Raw genomic sequence first — 26,262 nt, forward strand, 5'->3', positions numbered from 1 at the left:
AGATCAGGCCAGGTGAGAAGAAACGAAGGGCCTCCCCAGGACTCTGGCCTGAGGCCAGCAGCTGGCCAGTGTGCCCCTGCAGAGAGGAGGAACCATCAAACAGGAAGTCCCGCAGATGAGGGGCTGGGAGTGAGAAGGTTGGCAGAGTTCTGTCTGGAGGGGCTCTGATGTCCCTGACACCCCTCAGTACCCCGACTCCCACCCCGGGGTGGCGGCACGGGCGGGGAGGCTGCGGTCCGAAGAGCATCAAGTCCCCAAAACGGAATCCCTGTGAGTCCAGCTACCCTGACGCATCCCACTCAGAGGCACTGAGAACCCCCGCCATGGCTCTGACCACCCCACTTCTGGGTTCTCTAGGGCAGAGTGGGACATAGGCCTGGAGCCGGACCGGAGGACAGATGGGCCAAAAGCAGGAACATTTGATCTGACTGGCAAATGTGCACGGACTTGTCTTACAATGGCCCTGCCAGCGCTCACCTGCCCCACTGCGTCCTGCACACACTCTGTCACGGCCGCTCAGCTGTCTGTCTTCTGTGAGGGTGTGTCGCTGTGTCTCCCCGACTCAGCGGCGGAGCCAAGCTTACCACAAAGGAGTGAGGGACAGAGCTGAAGAGAGGAAGAGAAGAATGGATGATGCCTGTGGCCTTGGGAGCCCTCCAGGAAGTGTCTTACTCCTTTGGAACTTGGCTCTGTGACTGCAGAAGGGAATGGCACTCAACCAAGCCCAGAGGACTGCAAAGTCAGACTTGCAGGGAAAAAATTTCAAAGCACTGAAGTTACTCAGTCCTTGAGGGAGAGGCTAGCCAGGGACTGGGATCCGCTTTCCCGGGAGATGCCCAGCCTCTGCCCAGGTGTGTGAAGAGCCTGGCTCTCCAGACGGCCCAGCCAGCCCGAGTGGGCATCCAGAGACTGCTCGGCAGAGGCCCCACGGCTCAGGCCCCGCACCGCCCCTGGATGCCAGTTCAGAACCTCCTGTGCGGTCAGTGAGCCTGAGCCGGAGGGCGAGGAGCAGCAGGAATTTGCACCATCCAAACCAGAGATGCTCACCTGGGGCTGCAAATCAGGATCACCTGGGGCAGGGGAGAATTTTAAAAATAGTAATATTTCTATCCCACTCCAGACCACCCCAGAATCTCTGGGGTGGGACCCAGATCAGGGGATTACAACGTGCAGCCAGGACAGAGAGCTCCCGGCCCATCTCCTGACATGTGAAGGTGGGAGGGTGACCCTCCAGCCACAGAGCATCTCAGCGAACTGACTTAAATTCTGCCGTCACCGCTCCTGGACCATGCATCAGTGTCCTGCTAACTAGCCCTTATTCCCAAGAGAAAACACAGACTCCTTGGCCTGGCACCCGGCCGAGTGCCCACCGTCCAGAAAACAACCCTGAGCGATACGGCGCCAGTCCCAGGGATGCTCCTGGGTCTGCAGCTCCTGACGGCATCAGAGAAAGGGAGAGAGGGTGGGCGGGGGAGAGACTGCAGGGGTAAGAACATGGACTTCTGGTCAGTTGGGTTTCAAATCAGATCCTGTGACCTTGAAAAAGTAACCTCTCTGAGCCTCTTTTTCCTAAAATGAGGACGGGAATTCTGACTGACTCAGATTTAAGGTGAAGCATTTAATGAAGAGACCCCAACTGGCACCCAGGAAGGGCTTGATACAAGGAACTGCTGTAACATCGATGTGGGCCTTAACGTGTTACCTGCTGCAAAGGGGAACCATCTTTGGGGAGGGGTGTCGGTAGTCTGTCTGTCTCCCTGTGACTGGCCAACAAGAGTGCTGGTTCCTGCTGGTCAGGCTTTGAAGGAGGTAGAGTCCAGCCCCAGAGTTTAGCTCGTCATGAGAAAGCCCTGCCCAAGGCCACCCTGGAGGCTGAGTAGGAAGTCTGCCTGAGTGAACTGAAGTTTGGGGGCAGTTCCAGAACCCACTGAGTCACAGCCCTGGCTTCTGCAATACTCGGATGCCTGGAGACTGGAAGAAAGACACCACAAATGTCACTTGCCCATTGCTCAGGAATGTCAGAGGGCATGAAGGTAAATCCTAAATTCTGTGGGATTACAGAACCCCCATCAGAACCCCCTCCTTCCTTTGTGCTGGGGATGAGAGAAGCACAACTCTGGGCTAGGCTTCCAGCCAAGGATGCTGACTCACACAGAATGACCAGGTGACATTTGTGCAGGTGTGGTAAGAAGTGGGTGACCGTGCTCAGCTTATCAAAACTGATGGAAAGAAAATCCTGAGTCCCATCCCTAAAGAAATCAATGAAGATTGGTTTAAATTTTATGCCTGAGAAATGGGATTGTGGCCTTCCCAGGAAACTTTCCCTGATTGCCTACTACACCCACAGTCTACCTCATCCAAGTTCCTGTTACTCCAATGCTTGCCCCACTGGCTATTTGCATGTCTGCCTCCCCACTGGATGGTAAGCCCTGTGAGGCAGGCCTGTGTCTCGTTCATCACTGTACCCCTGGCACCCAGCACAAGGCTCCTTCCAGTACAGCCTATGAGGCCCCAAACATGGAGTGAGAACATTCAAACACCAGGCTGGACCCTGGTCTCCAGATGGCACAAGCAGACACCCTGCCCTCTCCAAAGCCAAGGAGGCTGCAGCTGAACTACTCTGACCTCAGGACCACCTAGACTTGACACACAGCTCATCAAGAAGTCAGCCAACTTGGCTGCTGGGCAGGCTAAACTCGCTGGGGCCTCCCCAGCCCCCTCAGCTTGCTAGTGTAGCCTTTGAGAATGGGCTTTGTGCCCAGTGCCCCTTCGAGACTGGCCTGTGTGCAGTGGCGAGGCCCTGTTATCTCAGGGAGGGAACAGGAGTTTGGGCTGGGCAAGAACACACTTCCTGGAGGGCAGGGCAACCTCACAATGGGAGACGGCAGCTACCCTCACCTGCCCCCCAACAACTCACACAGCTTCCTGTAGTCTACTCCCTGCAAAAGGGGGTGTCTGAGCTGTGAGGTGGGTGATTTCGTAGAGCCTCCTCAGACTGGACTAACAGGCTATTGGGAGGTCTTTGACTTTTACTTTGAGTGAAATGAGAACCACTGCAAGGTTTTGAACTAGAAAGAGATAAGCTTTGACTTATCTGTTCACAGGATCCATCTGGCTGCTGTGATGAGAATAGACTGAAGGGGGACAGGGCTGGAAGTGTGAGACCTCCTAGGGAGCTATTTGATACTGACATTCAGTGTGCACTTCCCATGAGCCAAGGCTTAATCCTCACAAAACAACAACAACAAAAACCCACTATAAAGTTGGTATAACTATAATCACACTCCTTATAAATCAAACTATTGAGTCAAAGATGTTAGGTAACTGCTCAAGTATACAGCCAGTAACTGGTAAAGTCAAGATTTGAACCCAGGCTTTCTGGCTTTAGAGTCTACACTTTTAACCAGCTTGTATTTCAAAGAAAGAATCAATATGATCTAATAATGACATGATGTGGGAACTCAAGATAGAAACCAGGAATGATCCTAAGATGTATGTCTTACCACTTCTAATCAACATGATATTGGAGGTACTCGCCTGGGTGATGACATAAGAAAAAGAAGTAAATGAATAAAAGTTAGAAAGGAAGAAGTAATACTGTCTTTATTTGCAGACAGCATGCTCTTATATGTTGAAAATCCTAAGGAATCTACCCCCAAAATTACTAGAAGCAATAAGAGAATTTAGAAAGAGTGCAGAATACAAGGTCAATATAAAAAAATCTATTTTATTTCTATTTACCAGCAATGAATAATTGGAAGTGAAAAATTTAAATACCAATTACAACGGCATCAAAAACATGAAATACTGGGACTTCCCTGGTGGCGCAATGGTTACGAATCCGCCTGCCAATGCAGGGGACACGGGTTCGATCCCTGGTCCAGGAAGATCCCACATGCCGTGGAGCAACTGAGCCTGTGAGCCACAACTACTGAAGCCCACGTGCCTAGAGCCCGTGCTCCACAACAAGAGAAGCCACCACAATGAGAAGCCCACGCACCGCAAGGAAAAGTAGCCCCCGCTCGCTGCAACTAGAGAAAGCCCTGAGAGCAGCAACGAAGACCCAAATCAGCCAAAAATAAATAAATAAATAAATTTCTTTAAAAAAACAAAAAAAAAAACAAAATAAAATGAAATACTTAGAGACCAATTTAACAAAGTATGTACAAGTTCTGCTCACTAAAAATTACAAAATATTATTAAGAGAAACCAAAGAAAACCTAAAGAAACAAAGAGATAAACCATGTTCATGGGTTGGGAGACTCCACATTGTTAAGATGTCAATTCTACCCCAGTGTGAGTTATAAATTCAATACTATCTCAATTAAAATTCCAGTGGGCTTTTCTCATAGAAATAGAAAAACTGATGCTAAAATTAATATGGAAATGTTAAGGATAAAAAAATAGCCAAAATAATCTTGAAAGAGAAAAACAAATTTGAAGAACTTATACTATACTTGATTTTCAGATATACTGGAAAGCTACAGTAATCAATAAAGTATTATATAGGCATAAGATCAATGGAACAGATTAGAGAGCCCAGAAATAAATACACACATATATGGTCAATTGATAGTCAACAAAGATGCCAAGATAATTCAGTAGGAAAAAGGGTATCATCTTTTCAACAAATGATGCAGGAACAACTGAATATCTGTAAAGGAAAAAAAAGGAACCTCAATTCTTACCTCATATCATACACAAAAATCAATTTGAAGTGGAGCATTTACCTAAATCTAAAAGTCAAAACTATACAATTTCTAGAAGAAAATATAGGAGTAAATCTTTGTGAACTTGGGACAGGCAAAGATTTCTTAGACAAGACACATAAAGCTTGAAAGAAGTGATCACTTAGATTTTATCAAAATTAAAAACTTCCATCCTTCAAAAGATACTGTTGAGAAAATGAAAACACAAGCCACAAACCAGGAGAAAATATTCACAATACAAATATTATACAAGAGATTTGTATCTAGAATATATAAACAACTCTCAACTCAATAATTAGACGACAAAAACCTCAATTTTTTTTTAATGGGCAAAAGATTTAAATATACTTTATACAAGAAAATGTATGAGTGACTAATAAACCACATGAAAGGATTCTCAGACATTAGTAATCAGGGAAATATGGATTAAAACCACAATGAGAAACCATTGTACATCCAATGATTCAATAGAATGGTTTAAATTTAAAAACTGATATTACCAGACGTTGGCAAGAATGCAAAACAACCAGAACTTCCATACATTGTTCAGACATCGTGGGAGTGTAAAAGGGTACAACTGTTTTGCAGTCTCTTATAAAGTAAACACATACTTGCCATGTGACTTAGCAATTCCCCTCCTAGGTTTTGAGAGAAATGAAAACTTATGTTCACGAAAAGACTTGTACACAAATATAAATTTAAAACAGCCTTATTCACAATAGGCCCTAAACTGGAAAGAACTCAGGTATCCCTCAATAGATGAACGGGTAAACACAGTGTAGTATATGCACACCATGGAATATTACCCAGCCATAAAAATGAACCAAATCCCTAAAACATTATGCTGAGCAAAGGAAGCCAGACACAAAAGAATACATACTGTAAGATTTCATTTATATGGAATCTTAGAAAAGACAAAACTAATCTATAGTGACAGAAAGTAGATCAGCAGTTGCCTGGGGCTGGGGTTGGCTGGGATTGGCTGAAACGACCTGAAGGAACTTTCTAGGGGTGATGCACATGTTCTATATGTTGATTTGGGTTGTGGTTACTCAGGTGGACACATTTATTAAAAATCCATCCGAGGGTACACTAAAACGGGTACATCTTATTGTATGCAAATTTATAGTATCTAAAAAATGCCCTAGGGAGGGGGAAGGGTAAGCTGGGACAAAGTGAGAGAGTGGCATGGACATATATACACTACCAAATGTAAAATAGATAGCTAGTGGGAAGCAGCTGCATAGCACAGGGAGATCAGCTCAGTGCTTTGTGACCACCTAGAGGGGTGGGATAGGGAGGGTGGGAGGGAGACACATGAGGGAAGAGATATGGGGATATATGTATACATATAGCTGATTCACTTTGTTATAAAGCAGAAACTAACACACCATTGTAAAGCAATTATACTCCAATAAAGATGTTAAAAAATTTTTTTAAATAAAAATAAAAATTAAAAATGCCCTATAAAGTTGATTTTAAAAAATTAAGAGAGAATAGGAGGAGAACTAGAGACAGTGGGTATAGGGTGGGGGGAAGTTCTTTGTGGCTGGTGCAAAACCCAGTGCTTGGAATATAATAAATTGTCAATAATTTTTTAATAAATGAAGAGGGGCTGGAGAAGGAAGGAGCAGCAGGAGATGATACTGGGGAGAGAGAGAGAGAGAGATTCCCCCAGAGACAGGGCGCTCAGGAAAACAAGGTAGCAGTGTGGCTGCTACCAGCCCTGGCTTGGGGTCCCTTGGCCACCCACCAGCTCTCTGCCCTTCCCAGACCAATCTCTCCACGAAAGGGAATGCTGACAGGGCTGACTGCAGGGATGAGGTCCAGGCGAGATCATTCCATGTGCTCAAGGCCTGAGCCCATCCCCACCTCAATCGATATTAGATGTTATTATACTAACAACAAAGATGTCCCACAGAGCTCTGCTGGCCCCCTTTCTGCTCTGGACGTGACCTAATGAGCGCATATGTGTCCCTGGCTTCTGCCTCCCTGCCCTGCTCTTCCTGCTGTGCTCGGGCAGCTCTCAGCCCTGGGTGAGGATGTGCTGTCTTTCTCTGTGGCTGCTCCAGAGACGGGGAGGGAGGATGCCTGCCTGGAGTGTCTGGTGGTCCCCGAGGAGGTCGGCAGATAAACTCCTGAGGTAATCTCCGCTGCTATGCTTCTCCCGGAATGCCTGCGATCCTTCAGATGGGATTGGATAACACATGGGACTTCCTCTTTGGGTATAGTGTTTGTCCCAACATCAGAGGCCTCTTTGGACGCAGGAGCCCCAGACCTCTGTCCCTTGCCCTGCGAAACCATAAGGATGATTTTTTTGTCCACAGAGATAACAGTGGGGCGATGAATAACAATGGGGGCGTGCTCCCCATCTAGGTCGTGTACCCAAATAGCAGGAGGAGGTAGAGGTCCATGGAAGCATGGAACTGGGAGGAAACACAGGAGCTGCCCTGCATTTTCCAAGTGTGGTATGTGGAATTGCTGTAGGTAGAATAGGATACACCTGTTATCCTAAACTTATCTTTTGATTTTTATGGACACTTTCCTTTTTTTTTAATTAATTCGTTAATTTATTTTTGGCTGCGTTGGGTCTTCATTGCTGTGCACGGGTTTTCTCTAGTTGCGGTGAGTGGGGGCTACTCTTTGTTGCAGTGCGTGGGCTTCTCACTGCAGTCGCTTCTCTTGTTGCGGAGCACAGGCTCTAGGCATGTGGGCTTCAGTAGTTGTGGCATGAGGGCTCAGTAGTTGTGGCTCACGGGCCCTAGAGCACAGGCTCAGTAGTTGTGGCGCACAGGCTTAGTTGCTCCGTGGCATGTGGGACCTTCCCGGACCAGGACTTGGACCCATGTCCCCTGTATTGGCAGGCGGATTCTTAACCACTGCGCCACCAGGGAAGTCCCTATGGACACTTTCTATTTATGTCAATTTTTCCATTTATCATAAGTATACATGGAATTTCCTTTTCAAATCATTGCACTTAAGTTTTCATTTTAACAGGTCTTTAATAGGTTTTTAAAGAAGAGTGTTGAGCAAATAACAGATGATTCTATGCAAATATAGCAAAAAACACAGATAACATGCAAATGACTGAAATCTAGAGAACATTGATAGACCAACTCCCCATCTGTCAGATGGGAAGCAGAGGCCTCCGGAGGTGGCACAAAAGTCTTAATAACAAGATTCTTAGTGGTAAATCCAGAGGCACCTAGGAGCCCTGATCCAGAGGTAGTAGTCAAAGAGGGCAGGGTAGACAGTGCTGAGCTGATCATGGCTGTAGGAGGGGTCCAGACCCAGCAGACACTGTGGATTTCAGGGCTCCCTCCAAGACCCCCAGAGCATTCCCCAAGGTTATGGAAACCTTACCCTTGGCGCCTTCAGCTGCTTTCTAGTGAGCACAAAAGAAAAAGGCACTCACCCTCATGCTTCTCTCTCTTTAGTCACCAACCCTGACGTTGCTCAGCCAAACCCTAGGCTGACAGGAGCAAGACGAGGAGTTCCTTGTCCTGCGTGCCGGGAGCCCACCCCTGGCCCAGCATTAGGGCCTTTGTGTTAGTGGACCAACACCAACTGCAGAACATTTGTGTCCCAGCCCAGGCGGACCACTTACTCGTGGAGCCCTCCTAACACCCATAGGAGGTGGGCCCCATGGCCATCCGCCTTTCAGAGATAGGGAAACCGAGTCTCAGAAAGGTTCAGAGCTGGTACAAAGACCAAAAGTTGGCAGAGCAGGGAACTGAACCAGGTGCTGAGGTTAAATGCTGTTCCCCGCCACCCCCTCCCATCGCATCTTGGAGCCTTGAGTTCAGTGCAACCAGGGCCATTCCCTGTAAGATGCGAGACACCCTCCCCAGCCTCTTACTGGCGTCTCCTAGGGCCAATCCAGCTTGATGGAGTGTTTGCTGCACCCACTTACCCAAGGGCTGGGAGCTGATCCCCCTTTTACAAATAAGAAAACTGAGGCTCAGAATGATGAAGGGATTAGTGCAGGGTCACACACATGGTGAGACCTGGGAATCGAAGCCAGTGCAGAAAGCTTTCCCTCCAATCTCCAGAGGCCCTAGGAGAAGGGAGACCCTTGCTCAGAGAGGGTGATCACAGGTTGGAGAGAGAAGCAGTGCCCCGTTTGAGGTACCCACTCTCTGCTGCCTGAGTGTCTGAGGCCCAGCATCCTGGAGAACCACCCCAGGTAAACTGCACTCTTCTGGGCTTACCTTCTAAAGGATCTCAAGTCCTGGAAAAAATAGCATCACCAGGCAGGGGTCTCTAAAGACAGTAAGATCTCTCAAGCCACTGCAAGGTCCACCAAGGAAGAAGATCGTTTCCATGAGGCAGCAAAGAGGGCTGCCTGGGGGTAGCCCAGGCCTGGGTTTGAATTCCATCTGAGACATTCACCCACTATGTGTCCATAGCCACCTTAATTGACCCTGCTTTGCCCATCTACTTACCTATAGTATATGGATAATAATACCAACTTCAGACGGTAGCTATAAAATATGCAACATCTCTGGCATAGTGCCTAGGACATAGCATGTGCTCAATAAATCAACAATAATAGCAGTCACTGCAGTAATTGTACAAGGGTTAGCCATGTAACTTTTTTGCTTTCACAGCTTCCTGATCCTTAACCTTCATTCAATCCTAATTGGTATTCTAACTGTCTCTGAACAACCTTTTTTTTGGCTCTATATACGTTATCACTTCCTGAAACACCATCTCCTTCCCTTTCTATATGCCTAAATTTTATCCATCCTTCATGGCACAGCTCTACATGGATCTTCCTTGTAAAAGAAGCAGAGCTGGAGGGAAGAAGTCAATAGTCAGGCAGGGTATGAAAGACCAAGAACCATGGCCCAAAGCTCTGGAAGAATCTGAGACCTGGGGCTGAGGTATCTGTTCAACTACCTTCAACTCATCACCCATCCACTTCCCTCCCTCCCACCCAGTCACCTAGAGACCCAGCCACTTACATCTTACCCTCCCACCTGCTCCCTTGCCACCTGTACCTGCTCTCTAACAAACAGTGCCAAATCTCATCTGTCCTTTGTTCTCTTTTCCCTTTTATTGGCCTTCTTTTGGATCAACTTAGAGCTTTTTTCATGTCCTTCTCCTTTATTGGCTTATAAGCAATAACTCCATGCTATTTTAGTTGTTACTTTAGAGTTTACAGTATACATATATTTATCATCGTCTACTTTCAAGTGATGTTATACCATTCCATGTACAGATAAGACCTTACAATAATATATTTACATTTTCCCCCTTTAGGTCTTTGTGCTACTGCTGTCATACATTTTATTTCTCTATGTGTTTTAAATGCCACATTACATTGTTTTTATTTTTGCTTTAAACAATTAGCTTTTAAAGAGATTAAAACAAAAACAGTCTTTATATTTACCCTCATGGTTATTATTTCTGGTACTCTTCATTCCTTTGTGTAGATCCAGATTTATAACTGGTATCATTTTCATTCTGCTTGTAGGACTTCTTTTTTTTTTAATTAATTAATTAATTTTATTTATTTATTTGGCTGCATTGGGTCTTCGTTGCTGTGCTTGGGCTTTCTCTAGTTGCGGCGAGTAGGGGCTGCTCTTCGTTGTGGTGTGTGGGCTTCTCATTGCCGTGGTTTCTCTTGTTGCAGAGCATGGGCTCTAGGCGCACGGGCTTCAGTAGTTGTGGCTCGTGGGCTCCAGAGCTCAGGCTCAGTAGCTGTGGCGCACGGGCTTAGTTGCTCCACGGCATGTGGGATCTTCCCACACCAGGGCTCGAACCTGTGTCCCCTGCAATGGCAGGCGGATTCTTAACCACTGCGCCACCAGGGAAGCCCAGGACTTCTTTTGGTATTCCGTGTAGTGCAGATCTGTTGGTGATGAGTTCCTTTTGGATCTTTATACCTAAAGAGGTCGTTATTTCACCATTTTTGAAAGGTATTTTTACTAGGTAAAAAATTCTGGGGTGACAATTCTTATATTTCAGTACTTTAAAAGTTTGATAGGCTATTTCTGATTTACATTTATTCCAACAAAAAAATCTATGGTCTTTTCCTCTAGCTACTTTTAAGATTTTCTCTTGTTTTGAGAAATTTGATTATACCTTGTACCTTGGTATAGTTTTATTGTTCTTTGTGCGTGGGATTCACTGAGTTTCTTAAATATCTGGATTTATAGTTTTTACTAATGTGTCCATTAGTTCCTCCAAAGAATTTCTTTTGATAGAACTACCACGTGATCCAGCCATCCTACTTCCAGGTATATAACCAAAGGAGATGAAAACACAATCTTGAAGAGATATTTGCAGTCCCACGTTCATTGCAGCACTATTCACAATAGGCAAGATGTGGAAACAACCTAAGTGAATGGATAAAGAAGAATACACAGCACACGCACACACACACACACACACACACACACACACACACACACACACACACACTGGAATACTATTTAGCCATGAGAAAGAAGGAACTTCTGCCATTTGCAACAACATGGATGGACCTTGAGGGCATTATGCTAAGTGAAATAAGTCAGACAGAGAAAGACAAATACTGTGTGAGCTCACTCATATGCAGAATCTAAAGAAGCTAAACTCACAGAAAAGAAAGTAGAATGGCAGTTACCAGGGACCAGGGGGTAGAGGAAATGGGGAGATATTGGTCAGTGAGTACAAACTTTCAGTTATAAGATGAATAAGTTCTGGGGATTTAATGTACAGCATGGTGATTATTGTTAACAATACTGTATTTTTACAATAATACTGTGCATTTGAAAGTTGCTAAGAGAGTAAATCTTAAATGTTCTCACCACAAAGAAGAAATGGTAATTATGTAATGTGATAAAGGTGTTACCTAATGATATGGTGGTAACCACTTTGCAATATGTAGGTGTATCAAATCAACACATTATACACCTTAAACTTACACAATGTTATGTGTCAGCAATACCTCAAAGCTGGAAAAAATTTTTTCACCTCCTCTCCTTCAGGGACTTTAGGATGCTGGAAGTTGTCCTACAGCCCACTGATGTTTTGTTTGTTTATTTTTAGTACTTTTCCTTTTTGGGTTTCATTTTGCATAGTTTCTATTGCTCTGTCTTCAAATTCACTAATCTCCTCTTCCACAATATCTAATCTACCATTTGTAGCATCTGGTGTATTTTTTAAAAATCTCAGACATTATAGTTTACATGTCTGTAAGTTCAATTTGAGTCTTCTTTATATTTTCTATGTCTCTACTTAACAGTTCAGTCTTTCATCTATCTTTCTGAACATATGGATTATAGTTCTAATAACTGTGTTAAGGTCCCAACCTACTATAAGGATGATAGAGTCTATAGAATCTATAGAATCTACCATCTGTAGAATCTATCATCTATATTATTTCTGGGTCAGTTTCTAATGATTGATTTTTCTCTTCATTATGGATCATACATTTCTGCTTCATTGGATGTCTGGCAATCTTTGAATGTATGACAGACATTTAAAATTTTACCTTGTTGTGTGCTATTTGTTTCCGTATTCCTATAAATATGCTTGATTCTTGTTATGGGACATGATTAAGTTACTTAGAGCCAGTTTAATTCTTTCAGATATTGCTTTTAAGCTTTTTTAGATAGGGCCAGAGTAGTGTTTAACTTAGTAGAGGGGCTAAATTTTCCCCACTACTGAGGCAAACTCACCTGATAACTTGTGAATTACGTAATTTTCCTCTGGATGTTGAAAATAGGCATATGTCTGTCCCTGTGTGAGCTACAGGGATTTTTCCTCTGACCCTTTTTGGGCAATACTTTCTCCAGCCTTGTGAAATTTTCTCATATTCACGCACTGGCCAGTACTCAGGTGAATACTGCAGGAACCTTCTACAGATTTCTAGACTTCTCTCTCTGTGCAACTCCTCCTCTCTGATGATTTGCCCTGCAAACTCAAGCCACCTGGGCCTTCCAAATCCAACTTTTCAACCTAAGGAGACCACTAAGCTCTCCCTGGTTTCCTTTCTAAGAGTTAAGCTGGGACCATCATAGGGTTCACCTCATTTTCTTCTCATTTTTCAAGAATCACTGTTCTTCATTGCCTAATATCTAATGTCTTAACAATACTGTTTCATATATTTGTCCAGATTTTTAGTTATTTTGGGTGGAAGTAAATCTGGTCCATTAATCCATCTTGGTCAGGATTGGAAATTGTAAATGTTCACCTTTTGATAGTGAACATGTTTAGTCCATTGTGCTTGTTTCCTTGAAACTTGCTGCAAATACCTTGGCTGCTGACAGATGAGAGATGATCCCAGGATGTTCTGTACATGGAGGAATGTGGGGTCCAGGCTCACCTCCCACTGCACTGCCACTGCCATTCTGATTATTGTTTTAAGTATTGAACAGTTAGAGCCAGTTTTTGTCCAGGCTGTTGTAGATTACAAAATTTAATTCCTTCAAACACTGGGTTGCTAATCTACTTGCTTTCAGTTCCATTTATTAATCATAACTAAGGTTTTTTCCTCGTCATAGGTCTCAAATCCTGAAGTGCTTTCCCAGCCCTCTCCTTTGCCTCTCTCTCAATGTAAAGGCAGCTACCTTGAGCCTATCCAGCTTGAACAAAAAAGACCAAAATTTAAAATTTTCCCTGAGGGCTTTATTCAACTGATAAGTTTTACTGAGCCTTTATTGCTCAAAGCTTTAAAAATACTATCTCTTACTATTTGGGGCTTCAAAATACTTGTCTTTCCCTCCTTTCAAGGTGCCAAATTTCTGGAATCTCCCAATTTCCTTTCATTTCAACATTTACACTGGCTGAGTCTTTCCTGAATGCACATCATCCTTGCAATATCCTGCCATCAAGGCCAATAATATCCACACATATTAATACTCTACTTCCCATCTTTTTCCTTGGTACTGATGACTCATTAGGCATGGGATTTTCCTCTCACATTTCAAAAAATGATGATTTTGTCAAATGTTTTTTCTCTAACAACATGGATCTCTATTTCTCCAGCCCCCAGCATAGCTTCCTCACTGCTTACCACCTACTGCTATGCTAATGTCACATACTGTAGGATTTAATTTCAGCAAGACTCCACTTCCTTTACCAATTTCTGTATCAGTCAGAATGGACTAACAACTATAAGAAACCTAAATCTCAGTGGATTAATACGAAGACTTTTTCCTCCCTCACACAAAGTGAATGTTCCTGGTTGGCTGTCCCTTGCATTTTATGGATCCTCCATCGTCTTGCAGCCTTCTTCTGGGTCCTCTGTATTCAGATAGCTGCCTTATAGATAATGAGAACAGCCAAGAACCTCATGGTATATCGTAGGAGCTGGGCCAAGAAGTTGAATTCCATTGATCAGAACTAATCACATGGCCCATCCAGAGGCAGAGGACACTAGGAAATGTAGTCTTCCTGTGTGCCTACAAGAAAAAGTAAATGACTTCACAGCACTGTCCAAGTGCCTACCTTTACACTCACTCATCTACCATGAACCCACCAAGAACAAAATGAGAATATCAACAAAGAGAAAGAATGTATTAAAAAAAAAAACAGAAATTCTTGAACAGAAAAATACATTAACTGAACTGAAAACTAATGAGGGGTTCAACAGCAGACTTGATCAGGCAGAAAAAAAATCAGCTTGAAGAAAGGTCATTTAAAATCATCAAGTCAGAGGAGCAAAAGGAAAAAACTGTATGAAGAAAAATGAAGAGAGCTAAGGAACTTATGGGACACTATCAAGTGGACCAACATACACATTGTGGGAATCCCAGAGGGAAAAGACAAAGAGAAAGGGGCAGAGAGTTTACCTGAAGAAATAATAACTAAAAATTTCCCAACTCTAAGGAAAGAAATGGACACACAGATTCAAGAAACTCAAAAAACTCCAAAGAGAACCACAATGGGACGTTATAATCAAACTGTCTAATGTCAAAGACAGAGAGAGAATCTTAGATGCAGCAAAAGAGAATCACAAACAAGGGAGCCTCCATAAGATTTTCAGTGAATTTCTCAACAGAAACTTTGCAGGTCAAAAGGAAGTGGGATGATATATTCAAATTGCTGAAAGAAAAAACTGTTGGCCAAGGATACTATATCTGGCAAAACTGTCCTTCAAAAAATGAAGGAGAAATTAAGACTTTCCCAGATGAACAGAAGCTGAGAGAGCTTATTACCACTAGACCTGCTCTAGAAGAAATGCTAAAGAGACTTCTTCAAGTTGAAACGAAAGAATGTTAGCAACATGAGCCATTTTAAAATATAATAATCTTGCTTTTGCACAGCAAAGGAAACCATCAGCAAAATAAAAAGACAACCTAAAGAATAGGAGAAAATATTTGCTAATGATATGACCAATAAGCGGTTAATATCCAAAAATATATAAACAGCTCATACAACTCAATATCAAAAAAATCCAAACAACCAGATTAAAAAATGGGCAGAGATGCGGTGCGCTTGCGCCCCGAGCCACGCACACGTGGTAACGGTAGGATGGTGGCGTTGGTACCTTTTGTGGTTCCCATCGTGGGTGACAAAACCTTGCTGGTGTGGGAGCTGAGCTCTGGACCCATGGCCGAGGCCTTGCAAGTGAGCCGAGCAGGGGCGGAGGGAGGGGTGGAGGAAGCCATCTCGCGCCTCAGTAACTGGGCGCCCCGGGGTACTGCTTCAGCACCTCATCTGCCTGTGGTCTCCGCTGAGAGGAATCTTGGTTCTAGAGCCGACCTGAGCAGTCAGCTCTCCCCCACAGAGTTTTGAGAGATAGTTCCCAACAGCCGGCATTGCCTCCTAATGCTTCTCGAAGCTTAGGATTTCAGAGGGAAACTTGTTGCTGAAATGAGAAGTGTTTGGAGTTGCAGGATCACCACAGTTGCCTGCGGCGAAAGGCTGGGGGAATAGAAGGGAACAGGCGGTTTGGCTTCCTGGGCGTGAAATTTCCTGCACTTACTTAGCATGGGACCACCCTACAGCATTCTCTGTTCACAGTCTTCTCCCACTTTGGCCTGTATTCGGTCCGAGTCTTCCCAAACGCAGCAGTGGTCGGTCCTGTGTTCTATGCCATCATCAAGGTTTATTCAGCAAGGGATGCCCACAGAGCCCAAAAGGCATGCGACCAGAAGCAGCTTTTTCAGACATCTCCAGTGAAGGTGGGTCCAAATGTGGAATTCCTCGCTCTACTGGGATGAAGTGCTGAATTTAAAACTAATAGGCCATCGGGAATTCCCTGGCGGTCCAGTGGTTAGGACTCTGCACTTTCACTGCTGAGGGCCCGGGTTCAATCCCTGGTCCGGGAACTAAGATCTCAAGGGGGAAAAAAAAAAAAAAAGGCCAGCGTTTGTACAGCACTGTGGTGTACAGAATGCTCTCAGATGCACTGCTCCACTGATCCCCCAGTTCCCCAGTTCTTTCTGTTTTTTTAGATGAAGAAACTCGAACTTAGGATGGTTAAGTGACTTACTTAAGGTTCATGACAGTAAATGTGGAAACTAGAGGCCAAACCCAAACTTAACTGATGTTAAACCCCATGTCATTTTATGCTGCCCCTTAATTTAAGAAATCTTCACAAGAGTCTTCCTTATATTTACTTTTATGTGGATTTTAAATGTGTGAGGTTGACAAATTGTTTTTTAAATTAATTAATTAATTTATTTATTTATTTTTGGCTGCGTTGGGTCTTGTTGCTGCGCGCCGGCTTTGTCTAGTTGCGGCGAGCGGGGGTTGCTCTTCGTTGCGGTGCGTGGGCTTCTCATCACGATGGCTTCTCTTGTTGCGGAGCACGGGTTCTAGGCACGCGGGCTTCAACAGTTGTGGCTCACGGGCTCTGGAGCACAGGCTCAGTAGTTGTGGATTGTGGGATCTTCCCGTACCAGGGATTGGACCCGTGTCCCCTGTATTGGCAGGTGGACTCTTGACCACTGTGCCACCAGGGAAGTCCCGAGCTTGACAAACTTTTGTCAGATGTGACATAAAGGAGGCTTCATCATCATCATCACTTTCAAACTGCCTATTCAGAACTCCCTTCAGATTCCAGAAAATGGTTAAAATATTCTTTAATGCATTGTAGAAACCTTATTCCATATTAACATGCCATGCAATTTTACTTCCCCAGAATTAACATTTCATTATGTGCCTCCATTCAGCCACCATTCCTTTTTCAAGGACCTTTTCAATTCCTCTGAATAAGTGAGTGAGGCTTCGATTTCCCAGACCTTTCACTTTATAATTGTGTGTCTTCTCTGACTGGCTTCTTGCTCTGGCTACTTCCTACTGACCTTGCTGCCTATTCTCACCCATATTTCTTTACTCACTGATTTCACCTTTATTGAATCTGAGAACTCTCCTCAGATGTGACTCCAGGTACACTACCTCCCACTTCTGTACCCTGTTTAACACCCTCTTCAATCCTGGCTGTACTCCCTGGGATTGAAATGATTTCATATCAGACATTCTTTAATTTGCGGACCCTGCGACCATTTCACATAACCACTCAGATATTACGGATGGTCCTGGAAAAATTATGAAACAGTTACTTGGTATCACTTGTGAGTAATGAGTTCTTTTCTTATATTGGACATTAAGACCATTCCATAAGCTTAGGTTCTGAGATTTTCACAGCATAAAGCCCGTCACTGATAGAGTAATGAAGAAAATATTCTACAAGTCACTATAGAGTTGAGAGGAAAGGGCATTCGTATTAGATTTCTTTATTTAATGCAGAGCCTTAGTTTACTACCCACACCCCCGAAATTGTTACCTACTTTAATTATGCGTTCTCTTTAAATTTTATTTATTTATTTATTTGGTTGCACCGGGTCTTGGTTGCAGCAGGCAGGCTCCTTAGTTGTGGCTCAAGGGCTTCCCAGTTGCGTCACATGGGCTCCCCAGTTGCAGCAGGCAGGCTCCTTTAGTTGTGGCTCGCAGGCTCCTTAACTGTGGCATGCAAACTCTTAGTTGCAGCATGCACGTGAGACCTAGTTCCCTGACCAGGGATCGAACCCGGGCCCCCTGCATTGGGAGCACAGAGTCTTAACCACTGCACCAGCAGGGAAGTTCCAATTATGTCTTCTTTTATTCATTAGCAGGTATACATACTTCTTATCTTTTTTTCCCCCTGTATTTTTTATAAATACAGACAAGAGAATAACATCTTCAAATAAAATGAAGGAAAGGCCTAATGTATCTGAGTTTTTCTCAGTAGCACGAAGGGAAATGTTTGCCAGCAAGAACTGTGGCAAGGTTATCCCAGATGTCAACTGTCTCTACTACCCAGGGGCTCAGAGCCCTTCTGAAGCTTCCTAATTGTCCAGGACAGCTCCATATGACTCACCATACAGGGCCTAGCCTCCCTGTTTTAAATGTTGTGACACTCAACATTTAAAAATTAGTCTTCATTTCTCCTTCCCAGCAGGCAGCTTCAGTTGGAGAAAGTAATTTCATTTTCTTATGTACTCATGCATTCACTCAGTCAACAGACCATCACTCATCTATTATATGCCAAGATCTATGCTTGTTTCTGGTAACAAGGAAAGAATAATATATGGTTCCTTCAAGCACTTAAGGAGCTCATAAACTAGTGATGGAGGAAGATGCACAAACAAATCAATAAAGAATTAACAATGAAAAAAATGGGCAGAAGACCAAAGAACAAGAGATGGTCAACAGGTACATGAAAAGATGTTCAACATCGTTAATCATCAGAGAAATGCAAATCAAAACTACAATGTGATATCACCTCACACCTGTCTACTTGATAGCTATCATCAAAAAGACCACAGACAACAAATGTTGGCAAGGTTGTGGAGAAAAGGGAAACCAATGTTCATAGCAGCATTATTCACAATTGCCAAGATATGGAAACAACCTAAGTGTCCATCAACAGATGAATGGATAAAGAAGATGTGGTATGTATATATACAATAGAATACTACTCAGCCATAAAGAGAATGAAAATTTGCCATTTACAACAACATGGATGGACTTGGAGGGCATTATGCTAAGTGAAATAAGTCAGACAGAGAAAGACAAATACTGTATAATATCACTTATATGTGGAACCTAAAAAATACAACAAGCTAGTGAATATAACAAAAAAGAATCAGACTCACATATATAGAGAACAAACTAGTGCTTATCAGTAGGGAGAGGGAAGGGAGAGGGGCAAGATAGAGGAGGGGGGCTAAGAGGTACAAACTATTATGCATAAAATAAATAAGCTACAAGGATACATTATATAACAGGGGATATAGTCAATATTTTATAATAACCATAAATGGAGTATAAACTTTAAAAATTATGAATCACTATGCTGTACATCTGTAACTTATATAATACTGTACATCAACTATATCTCAATTTTTTTTAAGTAAAAAAAGAAAGAAAAAAGTAAAAAAAAAATAATGATCTCCAGTAATAGTAAATACATGAATAAATATAGTAATCTTGATGCATGGAACTTATATACACATGTGACAAAAAACATTTTTTAAACCAAAAAACCTATGTTATGGGAATACAATGTAATTTGAGACATCAATAATATAAAATAGAGGAAGTGGGGAGCTGTAATGGAGTAGAGATTTTTGTATGCAACTGAAGTAAAATTGTTATCAGTTTAAAATAGCATGTTATATTTTTAGGAGGTTTTATGCAATTGCAATGGCATCCACAAAGAAAACATCCATAGAACATACACAAAGGGAAATGAGAAAGGAACCAAAGTATATTACTACAAGAGAAAAATAAAGAAATACAAAGGAAGAAAGGAAAGGAGGGACAAAAAAGCTACAAGACATACAGAAAACAGTTAACAAAATGGTAATAGTAAGTCCTTCCCTCTCATTAGTTACTTTAAATGTAAATAGATAAACTCAACCAAAAGACATAGATTGGCTGAATGGATTTTAAAAACAAAATCAACAAAAGGCTGTCTATAAGTGACTTACTTTAGATCTCAGGACACATTATAGGCTGAAGGTGAAAGGATGGAAAGATATTCTACAAATGGTAACCAAAAGAGAGAAGGAGTACTAATATCAAAAATAAAAATATACTTTAAATCAAAAACTGTTACAAGAGATAATTCACCAAGAAGATATAACAGTTATAAATATTTATGTACCAAACCTCAGAGCTCCTAAATATATGAAACAAACTGCAGAATTGAAGGGAGAAATAGACAGCAACACAATAATAGCTGGAGACTTCAATACCCCTATTTTCAATAATGAATAGAACAAACAGACAGAAGATCAATAAGAAAATAGAGAACCTGAACTTGAACAATATAGCAATTGGACCTAATAGAGCACTCCACCTAATAACAACAGAATATACATTCTTCTCAAGTGCACTTGGAACATTCTCCATGACAGACCACGTGTCAGGCCATAAAACAAGTCTTAACAAACTCAAGATTGAAATTATACAAAGTATCTTTTCTGATTACAAATGGAATGAAATTGGAAATCAAAAGCACATGGGAAACAAAAATTCATGAATATGTGAAAATTAAACAGCACACCCTTAAACTACCAATGCACCAAAGAATAAATCACAAGAGAAATTAGAGATAAATGAAAATTAAAATACAATATACCAGCACTTATAGGATACAATGAAAGCAGTGCTAAGAGGGAATTTTATAGCTGTAAATGTGTACATTATAAAAGAAGATCTCAATTTAACGTCTTAAATTTACACCTACAGAAACTAGGGGTAAAAAACTAAACCCAAAGCTAGCAGAAGCAAGGAAATATAAAGATGAGAGGAGAGATAAATGAAATAGAGAATAGAAAAACAATAGAAAAAATCAATAAAATTGAGATAAATTTTTGAAAGATTGATAAAATTGACAAAATCTTAGCTAGATTAACTAAGAATAAAAGAGAATACTCAAATAACTAAAATCAGAAATGAAAGAGGAGATATTACAAATGATGCCACAGAAATAAAAACAATTCATTTTTTATATTAAAAAAGAATACTATGAACAATTGTATACATAAATTGGAAGAAATGGATTAATTTCTTGAAACACACAACATACCAAGTCAGAATCATGAAGAAACAGAAAATTTGAGCAGACTAATAATGAGTAAGGAGATTGAATAAGTAATCAAAAAGCTGCCATTGCTGAGAAGAGGGAGAGGGTGTACCTATATGTAATGAAACCAGCTCAGACCTGACCCTCAGGGCTCCTCCTCCAGCATCTTGGGATCTGACACTGCCCCCAATAGGGCAGTGACAGACACTGAGAATAGGAGAACTAGACACTGATTCATACCTGGCTCTGGCTTTAGCCCATCCATCTCCAGCCCCACCTTCCGCCATCACACTCTCTGACTTCAGACACAAAGCTATAAAACAATGGAACAGAATAGGGAGCCCATAAATAAACCCAAGCACTTATGGTCAATTAATCTATGACAAAGGAGGAAAGAATATACAATAGAGAAAAGACAGTCTCTTCAATAAGTGGTGCTGGGAAAACTGGACAGCTAAATGTAAAAGAATGAAATTAGAAAATTTTCTCATATCACATATACAAATAAACTCAAAATGGATTCAAGATCTAAATGTAAGACCAGAAACCATAAAAATCCTAGAAGAAAACATAGGCAGAACACTCTTTGACATAGATTGCAGCAATATCTTTTTGGCTCTGTCTCCTCACGCAAAGGAAACAAAAGAAAAAATGAACAAATGGGACCTAATTAAACTTAAAAGCTTTTGTACAGCAAAGGAAACCATCAACAAAATGAAAAGACAACCTACTGAAGGGGAGAAAATATTTGAAAATGATACGTCTGATAGGGGTTAATCCAAAATATATGAACAGCTCGTATAACTCAATATCAAAAAAACACCAAACAACCCAATTAAAAATTGGGTAGAAGACCTGAATAGACGTTTTTCCAAAGAAGACAGACAGATGGTCAACAGGCATGTGAAAAGATGCTCAACATGGTTAATCACCATAGAAATGAAAATCAAAACCACAATGTGATATCACCTCACACCTGTCTACTTGATGGCTGTCATCAAAAAGACCACAGATAACAAATGTTGGCAAGGATGTGGAGGAAAAGGAACCCTAGTACACTGTTGGTGGGAAGGTTAATTGGTGTAGCTGCTATGGAAAACAGTATGCAGATTCCTCAAAAACAGAAAAATAGAACTACCATATGACCAAGCAATTCCACTCAGGGATATATATCCGAAGAAAATGAAAACACTAATTCAAAGAGACACATGCACCCCAATGTTTATAGCAGCTTATTTACCATAGCCAAGATAAGGAAGAAACCTAAGTGTCCATCAACAGATGAATGGATACAGAAGAAGATATATATATTCTAATATATACATATATACGTATTCCATATGTATATATGTATATATCAGAATACTACTCAGCCATAATAAAGAAAGTTTTGCTTTTTGCAACATGGAGGCTATTATACTTAGTGAAATAAGTCAGGTGGAGAAAGACAAATACCATACAATTTAACTTATATATGTAATATAAAAAATAAACAAATAAATAAATATACTGAAACAGAAATAGATTCACAGATATAATGAACAAACTAATGGTTACCAGTGGGAGAGGAAAGTGGGGAGAGACAAGATAGGGGAAGGGAAATATGAGGTATAAACTACTATGTATAAAATAAATAAGCTACAAGGATATATTGTACAACACAGGGAATATAGCCAATATTTTATAAAACCATTAAATGGAGTTTAATCTATAAAAATACTGAACCACTATGCTATACACCTGAAAATAATATAGTACTGTAAATAAACTATACTTCAATAAAAAAAGAAAATTAAGAAAACAAATCCATTTACAATGGCATCAAAAAGAATCATATCTAGTAATAAACCTAACCAGAGAGATGAAAGATTTGTACACTGTAAACTACAAAACATTGTGAAAAATATTAAAGAAGATACAAATAAATGGAAAGGCATCCCACGTTCATGGATTGGAAACTGTTAAAATGTTTGTACTACTTAAAGTGATCTACAGTTTCAACATGATCACTATCAAAATCTCAGTGACATTCTTTGTAGACTTAGAAAAATACATCCTAAAATTCATATGGTAACCCAAGAGACCCTGAATAGCCAAACAATTTTGAAAAAGAGAAACAAATTTGGAGGTCTCATACTTCCTGATTTCAAAAATATTACAAAGGTACAGTAATCAAAACAGTGTGATACTGGCAAAAAGACCAATACATAAATCAATGAATAGAATAGAAATCCCAGAAATAAATACTCACATATATGGTCAAGTGATCTTCAACAAGAATGTCAAGACCAGTGAGTAAGGAAAGTATAGTCTTTTCAACAGATAGTAGTAGGAAAACTGAATATCCCCATGCAAAAGAATGAAGTTGAAACCTTACTTTACACCATATACAAAAATTTACTCAAAGTGGATGAAAGACCTAAGTGTAAGACTTAAAACTATAAAAGTCTCAGAAGAAAACATTAGGGAAAATCTTTATGATATTGGGCTGAATGTTTTCTTAGATATGACACCAAAAGCATAGGCAACAAAAGCAAAAATAGACATGGGATTACCTCAAGGTTTAAAACTTTGGTGCATCAAAGGACATAATCAATGGAGTAAAAAGAGAACATAAAGAATGAAAGAAAACATTTTTAAGTCATATATGTGATGAGGGTCTAGTGTTCAGAATATAAAAAGAAGTCCTACAACTCAACAAGAAAAAAATATAATGACCCAATTAAAAACGGGCAAAGAATTTGCATAGACATTTCTCCAAAGATAATATACCATGTCCAAAAAGCATATGAAAAGATGCTCAACATCATTAATCATCATAAAAATGCAAAGCAAAACCACAGTGAAATACCACCTCAGAGCCATTAGGATGACAATTACTAAAAAAAGAAAGAAGTAGAAAATAACGAGTATTAGCAAGGATGCATAGAAATTGGCACTCTTGTGCACTGTAAGTGGATTTGTAAAGTGGTATAACTGCTATGGAAAACAGTATGAAGTTTCTTCAAAAAATTAAAAATAGAACTGCCATACGATCTAGCAATCCCACTTCTGGGTATATATCCAAAATAATTGAAACCAGGGTGTTGAAGAGATTTTTTCACACCCATGTTTATAGAAGCACTATTCACAATAGTCAAGAAGTGGAAGCAATCCACATATCCACTGATGGATGAATGGGAAAACAAAGTGTGGTGCATACATACAATGTTATTCAGCCTTAAAAAGGAAGAAAGTCCTGTCAACATGTACAACATGGATGAATCTTGAGGACATTATGCTAAGTGAAATAAGTCATCACAAAAAGACAAATACTGTATGATTCCACTTATATGGGGTATCTAAATTAGTCAAATTCATAGAAAAAAAAAGTAGACTGGTGGTTACTAGAGGCTGAAGAGAGAGGGAAAGAGGAGCTGTTTAATGGGTATAGAGTTTCAGATTTGCAAGATGATAAAATTCTGGAGATCTATTTCACAATATGTTAATATACTTAACAGTACTGAAATGTACACTTAAAAATGGTTAAGAGGGCAAATTTTACGTTAAGTGGGTCTTTTAAAACCACTATTTAAAAAATATGTGTAGGAATAAATAAAAATGAGACCACTAGATTTCAAACTCAGTGATTTGTAGCCAAACACACACTCAGAGAAAAACTTATAGCCTTAAATACATTTGTTAGAAAAAATGTTAAAAATTAATGAAATAAGATTTTTTTTTTTTTTTAAGGTGTAGGCTTATTTATTTTATTTATTTTTGGTTGTGTTGGGTCTTCGTTTCTGTGCAAGGGCTTTCTCCAGTTGGGGCAAGTGGGGGTCACTCTTCATCGCGGTGCACGGCCTCTCACTATCGCGGCCTCTCTTGTTGCGGAGCACAGGCTCCAGACGCGCAGGCTCAGTAATTGTGGCTCACAGGCCTAGTTGCTCCGCGGCATGTGGGATCCTCCCAAACCAGGGCTTGAACCCGTGTCCCCTGCATTGGCAGGCAGACTCTCAACCACTGCGCCACCAGGGAAGCCCTGAAATAAGATTTAAACTCAATAAGTTCAACAAACAAACATATTAAAAACTATAGACCAAAGATAATAGTAGAAACATGTCAAAGTCAATACAAACAGAAAATTAAAAAAATTTAAAACAGAAGTGATCAATACAACTAAAAACTGGTTATTTGAAAAAATCAATAAAAAAGACAAATCTTTGGCAAGTGTGATCAAGAGAAAAAAATGACAAAAAAACAGTTTAAAAAAAAACCCAATATCGAGAACATGAAATAAGACATAACTTTTGGAGAAGAATGTTTTTCAATTATGAAAGAATTTCCGTATACCAGATTCTTTTCTCACAGGTTATTACAAAATATTGGGTATAGTTCCCTGTGCTATACAGTAGGTCATTGTTTGTTATCCATTTTATATATAATAGTGTGTATATGTTAACCCCAAACTCCTAATTTACCCCTCCCTCCTCTTTCCCCTTTGGTAATCATAAATTTGTTTTCTATGTCTGTGGGTCTGTTTCTGTTTTGTATGTAAGTTCATTTGTATCATTTTTTTTTAGATTCCGCATATAAGCAATATCATGATATTTGTCTTTCTCTGTCTGGCTTAATTCACTTAGTATGATAACCTCTAGGTCTATCCATGTTGCTGCAAATGGCATTATTTCATTCTTTTTTATAGCTGAGTAATATTCCATTGTATACCACATCTTCTTTATCCATTCCTCTGTCGATAGACATTTAGGTTGCTTTCATGTCTTGGCTATTGTAAATAGTGTTGCTATGAACATTGAATGCATGTATCTTTTAGAATTATGGTTTTCTCCAGATATACGCCCAGGTGTGGGATTGCAGGATCATATGGTAGCTCTATTTTAGTTTTTTAAGGAACCTCCATACTGTTCTCCATAGTGGCTGTACCGATTTACATTGCCACCAACAGTGTGGGAGGGTTCCTTTTTCTTTACATCCTCTCCAGCATTTATTATTTGTAGACCTTTTGATGATGGCCATTCTGACCAGTGTGGCCACTGTAGTTTTGATTTGCATTTCTCTAATAATTAGCGATGTTGAGCATATTTTCATGTGTCTCTTGGCCATCTATATGTCTTCTTTGGAGAAATGTCTATTTAGATCTTCTGCCCATTTTTTATTAGATTTTTTTTTAATATTGAGCTGTATGAGTTGTTTGTACACTTTGGAGTTTAATTTCTCATCATTCTCATTGTTTGCAAATATTTTCTCCCATTCTATATGTTATCTTTTCATTTTGCTTATGGTTTCCTTTGCTGTGCAAAAGCTTTTAAGTTTAATTAGGCCCCATTTGTTTAATTTTGTTTTTATTTTCATTATTCTAGAAGATGGATCCAAAAGATACTGTTGCGATTTATGTCAAAGAGTGTTCTGCCTATGTTTTCTTCTAGGAGTTATATAGTATCTGGTCTTCCATTTAGGTCTTTAATCCATTTTGAGTTTATTTTTGTGTATGGTGTTAGAGAATGTTCTAATTTCATTCTTTTACATGTAGCTGTCCAG

General features: G+C 40.7%; 1 long non-coding RNA gene across 1 annotated transcript; it reads left to right on the forward strand.

Moving 5' to 3' along the window:
* The first annotated feature begins 643 nt into the window (after positions 1 to 643).
* Positions 644 to 21,129, forward strand: LOC309660220. The gene is made up of 2 exons (XR_014263285.1): positions 644 to 15,272; positions 15,653 to 21,129. It is a non-coding gene; the product is annotated as an uncharacterized lncRNA (long non-coding RNA).
* The last annotated feature ends 5,133 nt before the right edge of the window (positions 21,130 to 26,262 follow it).

Source organism: Balaenoptera physalus (genome assembly GCF_965194825.1).
Source record: "Balaenoptera physalus genome assembly, chromosome: 4".
Taxonomy (NCBI): domain Eukaryota; kingdom Metazoa; phylum Chordata; class Mammalia; order Artiodactyla; family Balaenopteridae; genus Balaenoptera; species Balaenoptera physalus.